Genomic DNA, 10968 nt, shown 5'->3' with positions numbered 1-10968 from the left:
AGCCCCTTGGAGTCAATAAAAGGGAGGACTGGAAAAAGCTGATGGCTGTTTGCAGCAGCGCGTGGTGCTTCTCCCACCCCAACCCTGTAGGAGGCAGGGTGCCCAGCAGGGGCCCTGGGGCCAGCGGAAGACTCCAAATTCCCCAGGCTCCCAGGGGTCAATTTGCCCAAGTGCTGAACAAGGCAGGTAATAAGGTTAGATCTGGACCCTGGAGGCTGGCCTCCCCCTGCTGTCAACCACCGCAGTCTGGTCCCTGCCATGCCAGGTCTCCTAGATGCTGGGCACCCCTGCTTCTGCCTCTGTGTCCCCACCCCACCCTCCCCCCCAGGGCTAAGAGCTGTAGGCACCTGATGGCCTTGGGATAGAGGAATTGATGGGTGGCATGGGATGTCTGTGGTTGGTCTCAGCCTATTGACAATGATGCCATGGGCTAGGGATGCCCGCGGCCCTCACCCGGGCCTGTCCTGCTTGTGGACGCCCCCACAGACATCTGGTGACACACACCTCAGCAACAACCATCAAGGAACCTTGAAAAAACAAGGTTAATTACAGGACCCGAAGGTACACAGTATGCCTGAGATCACACAGAAAGTTCATGGATAGAGAGAGAGAAAGAGTGTGGACCTGGGGTTCTGCTTGTATTGGGGTCGAGAGTGGGGTGCCTAGGGTGTTGCGGGTTCACTCTTTATTGGTGAATTAAGACGTGAGAGTGGGGATTAAGTTAAGGGAAGGGACACGCGGGGTCACACAGGAGGTCAGTTATCTAGGTCACCCAGGGTTTTCTGCATGGGGACCTTCATGGGTCTTCAGCTGTGTAGCTGCAGTGTGATTATTCCAGATGGATGTCTTTGAAATGGGTGCCTTGACAATCAAAAGCTTAGTGTCAGGCACTGACTCGACAATCAAAAAAGCGAATTATCAGGCATTTACACTACAGGGATGGATGGATGGAGGGGGACTGGGTAGGTAAATGAGTGGGTAGGTGAGGAAATGGGAGAGAGGGAGGGTGGATGGATAGATGGATGGATGGGTGCCTGGATGGATGGGTGCCTGGGTGGGTGGGTGATTAAGGAGCGGATGGGTGAATACGTACCTATGGATAGGTGGATGAGAGCAGATGGATGGATGGGTGGGTAGGTAGTTGGGTATGTAGATGGATGGATAGATGGGTAAATGGGAAGGTGGGTGAGCAGATGGGTGGAGGGGGTGGATGGAAGGTAAACGGGAGGAAGGCAGGGAGAGAGGGAAGGAAGGTGGTGAGTAGTAACCTGTCACACACCTCGTGCACCTCTACTAGTCGGCCGTATATTAAAGCTGCGTGCGTACCTCCATCCTCTCACTGGACCACAGGCATCCTGTCCTTGCTTATAGAAAGTGCCCAGTGATTGTTCAATGAATAAACCACAAACTACCAGTCTCAGAGCTGGACACCACTGTAGAGACCCAGTCAACCCTCTCCAAGGCCCAAGGAAGGGAACCAACTTCTCCAACATCCCCCAGAGTGGGGGGATGTCAGCCTCAGTGGCCCCTAAGGCCCCTTCCAGCCCGGACCCTGCTTCTGTGGGTGGATCTGTCGAGGCGCTTCTGAGGCTCAAACCTGCAGAGGCTCAGACCTGCAGGGACTCAGAGCAGGGCAAGAGCGAAGAGAAGCCTGTGGGTGGTGGTTTGGCCTCCAGAGGCCAGGCTGTATGTGGAGGCTGGGGCATGAATAGGGAGAGCACAGAGGTGGGACAGTGCCCCCCTGGGGCCATGGAGAAGCTGACCACCTCTGGCCAAGGGATGGGAAAGGAGGCTGTGTGGCTGTGGATGGCAGGCAGGGGATGGGGGTGGTTTCATCACTTCTGCAGAAAAGTGGTCCATCCTGAACACGTGAGAGGCCCTCTGAATCCAGTAGAAGCCACGGAGCTTCCCAGGGTCTGAAGAACAGAAATGGGGAGTCAGTGTCTCATCATCCCAGAAAGGGAGGGGGCTGGACGCTGAGCAGACTGGTGGGGGCGGGGCTGACTCCCAGTGGGGCTTCTCATGGGTGCCAGTCAGCAAGGGCTCATCAGGCCGAGACTCCAAAGAAACCTCACCCTTTTTGGCAGGGAGCGGGTGTCCAGACTAGTAAGGCAGCCCCAGGACGTGCTCCCTGCCCAGGGGTGGGGGGGGCGGGGCTCCAGACACGTGGTCTTTATGAAGGTGTGGCCAGGCCCTGATGATGTGATGAGAAGGGAGTGGCTCCCCTGAGGATGGGACCAAAGCTCGTCTGGGGCAGAAGGGAGGGAACGAGGCTGCCATGGGCGCCAGTGCCCAGGGCAAGAGCTGGGGAGGGGGGCGGGGAGGACAAATGAATCCCCACCCCTCCCCCACCCCAAACACACAAAGGCTGTGTGGTAGGGTGACGCCAGGGCCAGGCCTGGCCAGCTCTAGGCAGGTCCCTGGGGGACCTCCCTCCAGCCTTTCAAAACCGAGCCAGCCTTCAAGCCTCCCGGGCCTGGGGAACAGCGGGTGAGGGGCTGCGGAAGGGGAGGCCTCCGGCAGGCAGCTGCGGGCAGTGGGCAGAGGTCGGTTTCTCCCTCTCTGTGCAAGAAGCACAGGTGAGACCAGAGCAGCGAGGCCTTTCCTCAGGGCAGCCCAGCCGGCAATTCTGGGAACCGAGGGAAAGCTGCCCCTGACCCCCTCCCTGCCTTGAATTAAGGGCAATCTCCCACCCGCAGCAGGTGCACGCCTAGGGCTCCGCGCCCCCCCCCCCCCCCCCGCCCCGCGCTCCCTTGCACACCTGGGGCCTCCGCGGGAACCCAGCAGGGCAGGTGACGGCCCAAGACAGCGGTGTTGGCACCACAGGCATCGCGCCGGCCAAAGCCAGACTTAGCCTGACGCAATTGGTGGACGTAGCTATAAATAGCCAAGGAGAGCTTGGAATAGTAGTAGAGGGAAGAGGGGGGTGGGAAGGGGCTAGAGTCCTGGAGCGCGACCGGAGGAGAACGGGCCGGAGGGCTCGCCGCCAGGGGAGGAAACAAAGCCCCATTCTCGAGCGTCGCACCCCCACCGCCACCCCCACCCTGCCTGTCCAGCGGGTGTTTGCACCCGGAAACATTTGGGGAAGCAGGGTGAAGTCCAGCCAGCCCGGTGACGGAATGGGGCGGGGGGGGGGGGGGGGCGGGACAGGATGGCGACCAGCGCCGGCCACCCAGCCTGGCTCTCCGCCTCCGGCTCCCAGGTGACCCGAGGACAGAGCGGGCCTTCCTCGAGATGCCTCCCAGGACAGGCAGAAACGAGGTCTCCTTCCTCTCTGCCGTTTCCCCAGTCAAGCCCCTGGCCCTGGAGACCCCTCCCACACCCCGCTGCCACTCCACAGGGATCTGGGATGGAGGAAACTAGGCCGGGCAGGAAGGAGGCTCCACCCCCTGCACCTTTACCTTTATTTGCACCTTCTTCCAGAAACTCCCTGGGCCCGCGGAATTGCCCACCTGCCCCAGGACACGCTGCAGCTTACGGCGTCCCACGTATCTGGGGCTCCAGACACCTAGGCCAAGACTGGACAACCACAGGCTTGCAGAACTGAGACCCCAAGCGGGCCCAGAGGTGGAAGAGAGAACCCCAGGGCTCCCTCCCTGAGTCTCCCTGTCCCGCCCCCCCTTACCAGTGATTTCAGACCGAGTTCCCACAGGGACTTCATTCTCTCTGAGGTTCCCCCACTGAGGCGCCAGCCCCTCTGCTCCGGGCCTCTGCGGGTGGTCAGCCGAGGGGCGCTGGGCGGGAGGTGTTAGGGCGGATCAAGTACAAGGGGATGGCGCAGGAGCAGCTGATAAGGCGCTTCCCCGTGAGTCAACCCTAACAGGAAACTCCAGGAAGGGCAGGATTTGGGGCCGAAGGACGGGGTGGGGGAGAATGCAGTCGGGGGCCTCACCTCTCCCAGCCGGCGGCTGGCTGCCCTGCCCCTCCCCGAGGCCAAGGACCCAGCAGGGGAAGGATGCAGCCGCACCGCCAGAGGGGGGAGTGGGCGCGGCCACACCGGCAAGGGCGGGGCTGTCCCGCTGGGCGGTGACATCAGCCCAGGTGTAGGGGCGCCCAGAGCCTCTCGGCTGGGGCGGGAGCAGCCGGCCTCTGGGCCCGCCGGAAGCGCCCCCATCACACTCCAGCCCCTGGGGTCCCCCTCCTGGGAGCCCCGACCAAACCCTACCGGCGCGCACAGCCGGGCCAGCCCCGGGCTCCCCTGGCCGGGAGGCTGGGCGTGGTGGGTGCGCCGCACGGTCGCGCCGAGCTCACGCCGGGAAGGCCGCGCCCACTCCCGGACACCGCCTGCCAGGCCCGCCGCGGCGCCCTTCATCCTCAAAGCGCCGCTGCCCCTGGGCTCCCGCCCCTCCGCGCGCCCTCGCGGGCCCCCGGCCGGGAGTGGAGGGGGGCGCGGTGAGCACCTGCTCCGCACCAAGCGCGAGGGCATCGCGCCCCCGCCCCAGTCCCCGGTCCGGCCCCAGGTGGGCAAACACATGCCGGGCGGGGACGAGGCGAGCGCCCCTCCCGGTGTCCCGGGCCCAGCCTCGCCAGAGTAGGCCTGCTCGCCCAGGGCGCGCTGTGCGCTCCTCTCCGGCCTCGGGCCCCCACCCCGCGCTCCGGGAGCCGGGAGAGCAGCCCGGCAGCGCCACCTGCTGCCCGCGCCCGGGGAGAGGCTGCCTGTTGCCGGGCTGGGACCCCCAGCCTCCCGCACATCCCGGGGACCCTGCAGGCTGGGAGGAAGCGTGGCCTGGGAGCTCGGGTCTTCGGCGGTCTCCAGCCCCACGGCACCCTCCTCCACACTCCTTCTGGGGCCCTCCCCTTGTCCCATCTGCAGCCTCAACTGCCCACGATCTCCACCTGCTCCAGGCCTCCCAGCCCCACCGCCGCAGGCTCAGGGACCACATCTGCTGTGTCTCCAGCCAGATTTCATCCTTGGCCTTCAGACCAGGAAAGGCCAAGCTGCTGGGTGTCACCTACAGTCTAGCTGGTATCTCGGCTCCCTTCCTGCCCCTCACCCACACCCCCTCACCCCTCTTCCCCCCCATCCCCCTGCCCTCGGGTCAGCAGCTCTGGCTGTGGCTCTCACTCATACTGCAGCCCCACCCCCTGCACCTTCATCTGCACGGTACCGCCTATGGCCAGGCCTCCAGTCTCTGGACTTCTCCATCGGCCGCCACCCCCAGCCACCTCCACTGAGCTGCCTGCAAAGACCCTCCTCCGGTCAGTCTTTACCTTCCTGGAAGCTGCCCCTGCCCAGGTCTGCCAGTGTGCTCCATGCGCATCCGTGGCTCCCCCAGTCTTAGGTGCAGGGTCTCACTCAAATCCCCCCATCGCTGAGCGGACATACACACCTGTCCCCTCCACTGGGGGTCTGCCTCTGCCCCCCGCTGCCCAGCAGGGCCTGGCCCTGAGAGTCCCTGACCTCTGCCTTCATGTTCCCCTGACAGTCTCCTGTGTGTGTTGTGCCTGCGTCCAAATATCCCCTGTGTATAAGGACACCACTCATATTGGATTAGGGTGCACCCTTATGACCTTATCTTAACTGATTTCATTTGCAAAGACCCTATTTCCAAGTAAGGTCACATTCCGGGGCAATGGGGGTCAGGACTCTGACGTATCATTTTGGGCGGGACACAGTGCAGCCCATGGCGGGGGTCAGCAGGTAGGCACGCACTTCAGGATGACCAGGAAGCCCCAAGCCCTCGCTCCTGCTGCTGCTTAGCAGCCTGCTCTGGGAGCAGAGCCAGCCTCTCCCGCGGACTGACTGGGGTCAGACAGATCAGAGCAGGCACCAGGTTGACCAGGAGAAGCCACTAGGGGCTTTCGGTCCATCTGGGCTCCTCAAGTCCAGGGCTCCTCACCCGGCTTGCCCATCAGGATCCCCTGGGAGCATCTTCAATCGCAGATCCCTGGGCCCCAGCCAGACCTACAGAGTCAGACCCTAAGGACGGGACAGGGCCCAGGCATCTGTATTCCTGAAGTTTCTCCAGGGAGCCTACTGTGCCTGCAGACTAGGAGATCTAGCATTTGGGGACCCCTGATCTAGGCCCCCACTCATTGGATGGAGGGGATGAGGGGTGAACCAGAGCTGGCTCACGGCAGGGCTGGGAGGAGGGCCCAGTCTCCTGGCTCCTTTCCAGGCCTCCTTCTTTCACTGCAACCTGCCAGGGGCCTTGGCTTAGGGACTCTTAGCCTGTCCTGCCCCAGCCAACCCAGGGACTTGAGCTGGGGAGGGCTGGATGAGGTTGAGGGCAGAGGCTGAGGGGCGTGAGCAGAGAGGCCAGGGGTCACTGGCATTAAGTGTTAGCATGGCCCCTGGCCAGTGGTAAGTGCCCCGGATGTAATTCCAGGTGACAGTGATTCCTAGTGTCTGTATGGAGACCTGCCTCAAGCGCCAGCCCCCATCCCCTCAGGGCCTAAGCCAAATGCCCCACAGACGGGGCGGGGGCGGGGGTGGGGTGAGCGCTGGAGCCTGAAGCTCTCTTGAGGCAGCTCAGCCCTCCTGCCACTGCCAGACAGAAGGGCCCCTGACTGGGCTGCTCGCACGGGTGACCTCCTCCACCAATCTCAGGTCCCAGAGAGGCGAACCCCTCTGCAAGGCAGAATGTAGTGGGAAGACGGTGGGCTTAGGAACAGATGGTTCTGGAATCTCACTGGGGGAACTTGGACAAGTTCCTATCTCTCTAGGAGCCCCGTCTCCTTCCTGAAATTACTGCCCTGAAGGGTGTGAGGCTGAAGTGAAGAAGCCTGTGTAGGGCAGCCAGCCCTGCAGTGCGCGTCTGCAGGAGGGCATCCTTGGCGGGATGTTGGCTGAAGGCTTGGAGGGGCCAATGCATAGGTGGGGGAGGGAGAGGGCTGTGGGCTGCCAACTTTGCGACTCCCAGGCTATTGGCTTCCCACAGCGCCTTCCCCAAAGCAGACCCTCAGGCTTCTCTGAGACAAACAACGCTGACCGCCTGTGGTGGCGGGGACAGAAGGGGCTGCATGACCCTCTGCTGCCCTGGTGCTGCTGTCACTCACCCTCAGCCTCCCTGGGGACAGTCCCTCACACAAGAACCAGCTCAGGAGGCGAGAGGGAGCCACTGTACTCCAGCCTCCAAGGTGTAGGAGAAAGTGTGTCCTTCTGGCCAGACGGCCCGGCCCTGGGAGGGATGCTCTGAACTGGCCAGCTGGCCACGTCCCCCACTGGCTGTCAGGCACAAGGGAAGGCAGGCCAAGGCCCAGTGTGGGCGGTGACGGGGCTCATAGGATGGACAGACCAGACCAGGCAGAGGCAGTGAAAGAGAAGGAAGGACCCAGCAGGGCTTGGCTTGTGCCCAGGGTCACCGTTGAGTATCAGCTTTCTCCACGAAGACTTGTCATGTAGTCACTGTTATCCGGAGAGCCTCACCATCTGCCCCACAACAGAGGGCAACATCCTCTGGAGGATTCCTGCAGGTGCTGCCTTCAGGAGGTCCCCAGTCTAGAGCAAAGTATAATTGGGAAAACCAAGCCCCTCATTTCCCTGCCCGGGAGCTCCCCTCTGGCACACAGCTCCAGGCGCCCCTCGGCAGGTGGGCAGAAGGCAGGTGTCTGGTGGAGAAGACAAGACTGAGGGTTGGCATCTGCATCAGCATCCTGCAGCTGCTGTAACAAAGGACCACACACTGACAGGCTGTGGTGACAGAAATTGACTGTCTCACGGTTCCGGAGGCCAGACACCCCAAAGCTTTGTGTCAGCAGGGCTGCTTCCTCCCAAGGGCTTTGAGGGAAGGCTCTGGCCCAGGCCTCTCCTTGGCTTATAGGCGGCCGTCTTCTCCATGTCTCTTCACACCATCTTCCCTCTGTGCTCAAATCACCCCTTTCTATAAGGATACTACCAATATGGGACTAGGTGCCCACGCTATTCCATTATGACCTTAACTAATTCAATATGCAATTTCCCTATTTCCACATAAGGTCCCAGTCTGAGGTACTGGGGGGTTATGACTTCAACATACATCTTGGTGGGGGGGGTGGGGGTGGCCACAATTCAACCTGTGACACGCACAAGTGTTTGTCTCCATGGTTGGTGTCCTCCTTCTCCAGAGTGCTTGCTGCTGCCTAACGTATTATATGTCTTGATTTTTTCATTGACTGTCTACTCCTACTGGTCTGTAAGCTCCACGGGGCTTGCTCTTTGTCTGTCTTGTCTACCGCTGCATTCCAAGCACCTACAAGGGCCTGGCACGTGGTTGGCACTCCATACTTATTTGCCAAATGGATGGATGAATGGGAAGGAGGGCTAAGTGTAAAACCCTACAGTTCCACCTCCCTGCTAAAGTAGTAGACCACAAGCAGAGGTGAGTCTCCAGAGACATCACAAAGGTTGGGGCCACCACCGTGGACCTGCAAGGTGCAGAGGTCCTGTTGCACTCCTGTTTCACTCCCACGTGTTGTCTGTGCAGGAGACGGAGGCCTGTCGGCGATTGGCAGTGGGTTATTGCAAGTTTAAGGCCATGGTGATTCCAACTGCAGCTGTCCTTCCAGATGCGGTGTCCTTCCTGGAGTCGGTCAATACAACACTCCCCACCCCACCCCCATACACCGAGAGCGCCAGGAGCAGGGAGCTGTCCTTTGCCAGGGTTGGGGCGCACCGCCATTGTCTCACTGCAGGGTCATATTAGCTCTTACGCCATCCACCACGATCCAGTCCAGGCAGAGTCTGATTATCTCGGGAGGCCACACCGTTCATTATATACACGGGATGGTGTCCCGTTGATAGGCCGCAGAGCCCAGCACTTAGTGATTGTCTATACATTAAAATAACATGCATGCTTGCCAAAGGGATAGATCCCACGAAAATTTAGGAACTTGCCACACGTAGGTGAAATTTTGGGGATTCAGTCATCTGGGAATGTCAAGACATCCCCTCCAAAGTGAAGGATGCCTTGAGCGCTCCAACACTAGGAAGAACACACATTTTTTTCTTAAGAATCAGTTTTAAAAAAAATTTATGTATTTGGTTGCACTGGGTCTTAGTTGCAGCATGCAGGCTCCTCAGTTGTGGCAGGTGGGCTCTTAGTTGCAGTGTGCATGTGGGATCCTAGTTCCCTGACCAGGGCTCGAACCCTGGCCCCCGGCATTGGGAGCATGGGACCTTAACCATTGGGCCACCAGGGAAGTCCCAAGAACACACACATTTTGATAGATATATCAGTCAGGTAATTGCCTTTAAAGTCAAGTAACAATAACTGGGAAGAACAGGGACTTAAGATTTTTTCAGTTAAGAGTAGTCCAGAGGTAAGAAGTTGAGGAATGCTGTGGAAGTTCCAGAGTTTCAGCAAGAACTCATGTTCTTTCCATCTTTCTGCTCTGCCATCATCAGCATGTCTCATGGTCCCAGATGGCTGCAGCAGTTCCAGCCATCATTTTCCTATTACAGGCAGGAACTAGGAGGCTGGGCCAGGGTTGGGGTGGGAAGGAAAGACAAAAAGGATTTCCTGGAAGCCACCCAGCAACTTCCACTTACATCTCATTGGCCACCCTCTCTACATGGGAAGCTGGGAAAAAGAAGGAGGAGGAGGAGAAGGAAAGGAGAAGAAAAGGACGTGAACATGAGGCAGGTAACATCATCTCTGACCAGTGCGCATTGAGTGTGCTGTTCTTATTGAATTAGCAAGAGACCTAAAGGTTTGCCAGCTTTGAACGTGCTCCAGACTGAGGAGAAGATTTAGCTGAGGCTGCAGTACAGGCAGTCCTACCACTTGGCACAAATGACTCAGTGGATCCAGTGGTGCTCGGTGGGGATGGTGGAGCTCTAGTGGGTGAACGAGATGGGGGGGCCCCAGGGTCTTGGAGCAAAGCCACATCCTCTTACGAAATAAATCATCATTCTTTGTGATGCGAGTTTTTACTTGCCACTGGGCTCCACTTCAGATCGTAGTGAAAACCACGGGACATCTCACAACTACGTGATCTGAATAGCCCATTACAGACTGGGTGACACAAAGCCATGAAGTGGGGTGTGCCCAGCAGTAAACCACCATGAAGGGCAAGGGGGATGGATGTTGAGCACAGTTGCCTGGGGGCAGGGGAGTCACACTCCCGATATGCGGAGTCATAGCTCCCTGCTTCCCCATCTTTAGCCCACACCTGTGACCTTGTGAAGTTTCTCAGGACATTATTATTCCCATGCCACTAATAAAGAACCTGAGTCACAGGGACATTAAACAACTTCTCCAAGTCACCCAGCCAAGTAAGTGGAAGAGCAGGGACCTGAAGCCCAGACTACTGTGGGGGCCATGGGATGGCTGGTCGCGGGGCAGGAAGATGGATGCAACCTGGGGGGTGGCCCGAAGCTCGGGTAACAGTTTAGGGACGGTTACAGCAGACGGATGCAGGCAGGGTCCCTGGGGGCCTTTCCTCAGGAAGGATGATCTGGGTCACTGTCCTAGGTAGAGATGCAACCTGCAGAGTGGCCGGCCACAGCCAAAGGCCCAACCACCCTGGCCACTTGTCCAGCTGTGGAGACGAAGGCCCTGGTCCGTATCTGCAAGCTTTTCCTCCCTGAGACAGGACATGTGGCAGGATTTCCCCTTGTCCCTGTCTTTCCTCATGATTTCATCTGCAGTGGCTGGTGGTCAAGTGCACAGTTTTCCCCCACAAGCCTCACGATCATAGAGGCACCAGTGGGAGAGGCAACCCCCGCAGCTGACAGCGGCTGATGAGACTCAGCTGGGGCCGTAGGGCAGGGTGGGCCAAGGGCCAAGGGTGACACTGGGGGGCCGTGTCACCCATCCCGAGCGTCCCAAGTGTCCCCAGCACCGTCTCCTCCATCCTTGCTCTCGGCCAGCGGCTTCCACTGCCCATGTGGGCCCCAACGCCCATGCCTCCAGGCATCTGCCCTGCGGGGCAGCCAGAGCCCAGCACCTGTTCCAGGCTTGGTTCTTCTTTGGGGACGGGCAGAGAGTGGGGCTCAGCTCACGGGAGAGGCTGCTGGGAGGTGAGGGCACGGAGCTCAGAGGGTCT

The sequence above is a fragment of the Hippopotamus amphibius genome, chromosome 3 (genome assembly GCF_030028045.1).
Source record: "Hippopotamus amphibius kiboko isolate mHipAmp2 chromosome 3, mHipAmp2.hap2, whole genome shotgun sequence".
In the NCBI taxonomy this organism is placed as follows: Eukaryota; Metazoa; Chordata; class Mammalia; order Artiodactyla; family Hippopotamidae; genus Hippopotamus; species Hippopotamus amphibius.
The sequence above is the reverse complement of the archived record's forward strand: the minus strand, read 5'-3'. Positions refer to the sequence as shown.